The following is a 4,395-nucleotide window of genomic DNA, read 5'->3' as shown; positions in this document are numbered from 1 at the left end:
CCGCCCAACTCCGCTCCGCGCGCGAGGGCGCGAATTGTGTTCATAGCTACTACAGTTCAGACTAGTGTCACGGTTCTGAATCTAATCTCACAAAGTGCAATGTAAGACTGATACATCACCAAAGAGTCCAAATCTGACAAATCGTTTTGGAAAATCGATTTTAATCAAGAAGTGCCAAACATGGACTACTTTGCTAGATTACAGAGTCGCCACCTAAATATTTTGTTTTGGGAAATTTAGGAAACCCTTATTCGTGCCTAAGGCCACGTGTCCGTCATCACCAAAGTTGCCTCGGCTCGGGAACTTGGGTACGAGAGGGGAAGGTCCTGAAATGAGCACCCTCGCTCGCCCGATCAAAGATCGGCCTCTACTAAACATGATATGTTGTTTTGAAAACACATGTGTTCATATTCCGGTTATTAATCTAGAATTACTATGTGATGCGCACAACATACAAGTATAGACTAAATCACTCAATTTGGAACAAAACATTTCATGTTTGTTTTTCAAAAATGGTTTGAAGTTGCTACCCTCAAGTAGGCTAAAATGCAAATTTGCCACCCTCAAGTAGGCTTAAAACATGATTTGCCACAAACAAGTGGGCTTAAAATGCACATTTTGCAATTCAAGCAATGAAGCCTTCATCCACAGGCATTCAAGCAGTTAAACACTTAAGCAGGTAGCCTCATGGCAAGCATGCTGTCATGACAATCACTTACACGCATGCAAGGATGCTAAAGCATAAACACTTATAGTGTACTCCAAACCAAAACAGAAGCTAGTTAGTAATCAATGCATGATCCTAGTTATGTCAAGAATGCCTAATGTAACACGTGCAAAAATGCAACTAAGATAGGCTCGGCTATTCAAAGATGTCATGTGAATACAACTTGATAACATGTATTTAAATTGATATTGAAATACAATGCAGTTTGTATGTGTCACGACCCAAACCCGCCCCTATGGGTTTAGCACCGTAACCGGCCAGTAATCCGAGATTACCGAAGGCCTGCTTAACAGTAATACAGTAAAACAGAGTACAGGGGCCTGGCGGAAGCTAATACAGTAAATAAACAATGTCCAATGAGCTGTGACAGTCTGAATGCCAAAAAGACTTTTTATATATACATACATATACACAGTGCAGAACAATATGTACAACATTTATAATCATTCGGATCAGGGACCTAATCCCTATTAAACAATACAGTAACAGTCTATACAGTTAACAAAACAGTTACAAAGACAGACGGGGGAAATTAAAACACCCCTAAGCCATAGCTTGACAGGCTCGGAACCTCACAGTGAGGCACAGTGGTTGGCTTGACAAAATTGGAGCTTACCCCAACGCTTCTAGCCGCGGTCTGGTGCCTGAACACCTACATATATATATGAGCAGTGAGCTAAAGCCCAGTGAATAACACAATGCGTAAAGAGGTTAAGAATGAATGTCCTTACAGTAATGAAAACAGTTCATTGATTCAGTAGATCAGTCATTCAGTCATATGTGGTACATCCATTAGCATAACAGTACAGTAAACGGTAGGTCTTAAAAGACCGAACCGTAAATGATGGCCATCAATCAGTAAACAGTAGTGGTTCCAACAAGGGAACCGACAGAGATCTCTGTAACAGTAACAGTCAGTAACAATAGTTGCTAAGGATGCCACAATACAGTTCAGAATAGAGGACATACATTCATTCTATTAATAGTATCGATTCAGAAACAGTACAGTTCGATTGTTCAGAAGATAATCATTTTTGAACATATCTTTACACAGTTGTTACTCACAGAGTTCTGGGCTACAGTAAAGCTAGAGTGTGTCCTCAGTCGCCAACCCTACACAATATACAGGTAGAACACACACTAAGCTACACAGTTGGGAAAGATAATAACTTAATCCCTAATTTGCCTTGGTGTGGTTCTAAATCTATATCCTCATTAAGATGCCTTAAACTAGGCCTAAGAATGCCTAGGATGCAATGAGGATGCAAAGATGCACTTTAAAAGCATTTTCAGAAAACAGGGGTTCCGCTCGAGCGTAGGTTAATTCGCTCGAGCGGACATGCAGACAAATATTTACGCTCGAGCGCAGACTTACCTGCTCGAGCGTAATGCAAAACAGTCAAAAGTGCTGGATAGGTGAAATTCACGCTCGATTGGGCACTCGACACCCGCTCGAGCGTAATACGCAAGGTCCCGCTCGAGCGTAAATTACCCCGCTCGAGCTGACTCAAAAACAGAATAAAATGCTGGGAGCATGATTTCCACGCTCGAGCGCCAGTCATCTCGCTCGAGCGTGAGTTCAAAATCTGGAATTCCCAAATTCGAACCTCAAGCTCAAAATCAAGTTTCAAACACCAAATTCGATCCTCTTGGGCTCATTTTCTGGAAAACACTTCAAAACTCACAGTTAAACAGGATTCAAAGCTCAATTTGTAAAATCAAAGCCCAAAGGAAGATCAATTAAACTTATTTTCAAACCAAATTTCAAGAATATAATCCAAGCATGACATGCATGAGTTAAAACCACTTCAAAGCTTCAATGCTAGCTCCAAAGTGCCAAGATGAAATCATGGACTTAAACATAATATGAACATGCATGTAACACTTTGCCATGAAAACAACTTAAAATGCAACAATACAAATATGCATGCATGAAATGAGCTTCAATTCAACATGCTAGAACTAAATCATGACTTAGCTCTTCAACTTGACATGAACCATGCAAGAATCAACTTAAAGACACAATTAAGAGGATAAAATTCATACCTAGGTTCCTTAAATACATGTCTAGAGGCTCAAGTAGGCAAATCTCTTACAATTTCTTCCAATTTCCAAACAAATCAACAAGTTGAACTCAATCTCTCACTTCCTCTCTCTCTTGGTCGGTTATGGCTCAAGGAAATGAGCTGAAGAAATGTTTTGTTGAATGATTAATAAGGCTCAAATATGTTATAATAAAGGGCCCACTCACAATGGCATTTCCATAAATAAGGCAACTTGTTTAGTTTAGCTTATTTTAATCTAATTTAATCATACTAAATCCCATTTCAGATAAATACATCATTAAATCACATAAATTCTAATGATCATGAAACACTAATCAATTTCTGGTTCGATCGCCGATAAGGCCTTCAATTTGCAGTTTAAACATAAAAACATAAACAGATAATCAAACAGTCAAACAGATAGAAATGCAATTCAAACAAATATATTCAATCAATCAGTTTCAGATTTCAGTCAGTCAGTTCAATATTTCAATCAGTTCAATTACTTATCATAATCAGTCACAGTTTAGTAGTAATCGATAGTTTATCGGTGAACAGTGGTGAGGGTTGTTACAGTCTTCCTCCTTAAAAAGAGTTTAGTCCTCTAAACTCGAGTTACCTTCAGTCTGGAAGAAAACAGTATTCAGTGGAAACAGTTCAGGGTATCTTTTGGCCATGTCCTCTTCCCTTTCCCTAGTGGCATACACGCTACTATGGTTTTGCCAGTCGACTTTCACTAATGGGATCTCTTTGTTTCTCAACTTCTTGATCCATCTGTTTACAATTTGAATAAGTCGTTCCTCGTAAGTGTAGTCATCACTCAGCACTACATGAGTAGGCTCTATCACATGGAAAGGATACCGGAGGTAATCCCTCAACATAGAAATGTGGAAGACGTTGTGCATATGCTCAATTTCAGGAGGAAACGCAACTTGATACGCCACCAGATTGATTTTCTCAATAATCTCATACGGTCCGACATATCTCGGCGCTAGCTTGCCTTTGACTCCAAAACGAGTCTGGCCTTTCATCGGTGTCACTTTCACAAAAACGTGATCACCCACTTCATATTCTCTGTCTCGTCTTCTGACATCAGCATAACTTTTCTGTCTACTCTGTGCAGTTTTCAGTCTTTGTTGTATCAGTTTCACTTTCTCAATCGTTTCATGTACAATCTCGGGCCCAAGCAAAGGCCCATCTCCAACTTCTGCTCAGCAAATCGGAGATCTACATTTTCTGCCATACAATGCCTCAAAAGGCGTCATACCAATACTTGAATGATAACTGTTGTTGTAGGCGAATTCAGCCAATGGCAAATGGCTTTCCTAGTTTCCCTAAAAATCAAGAACACGCATTCTCAGTAAATCCTCCTGAGTCTGGATGGTCCTTTCTGACTGGCCATCTGTCTAAGGATGATAAGCACTACTCAGTCTTAATTCAGTACCCAATGCAGTCTGTAGGCTTTGCCAAAATCTCGATGTAAACTTCGAATCTCTGTCAGAAACAATGGACACAGGCACTCCATGCAGTCTAACAATTTCATCAATATAGAGTATAGCCAATTTGTCCGCATTATAAATTGTCTTAACAGGTAAGAAGTGAGCAGATTTAGTCAGTCTATCA

Source organism: Camellia sinensis, chromosome 7 (assembly GCF_055761805.1).
Source record: "Camellia sinensis isolate YWXY chromosome 7, ASM5576180v1, whole genome shotgun sequence".
Lineage (NCBI taxonomy): Eukaryota > Viridiplantae > Streptophyta > Magnoliopsida > Ericales > Theaceae > Camellia > Camellia sinensis.
Note: the sequence above shows the minus strand (reverse complement) of the source record.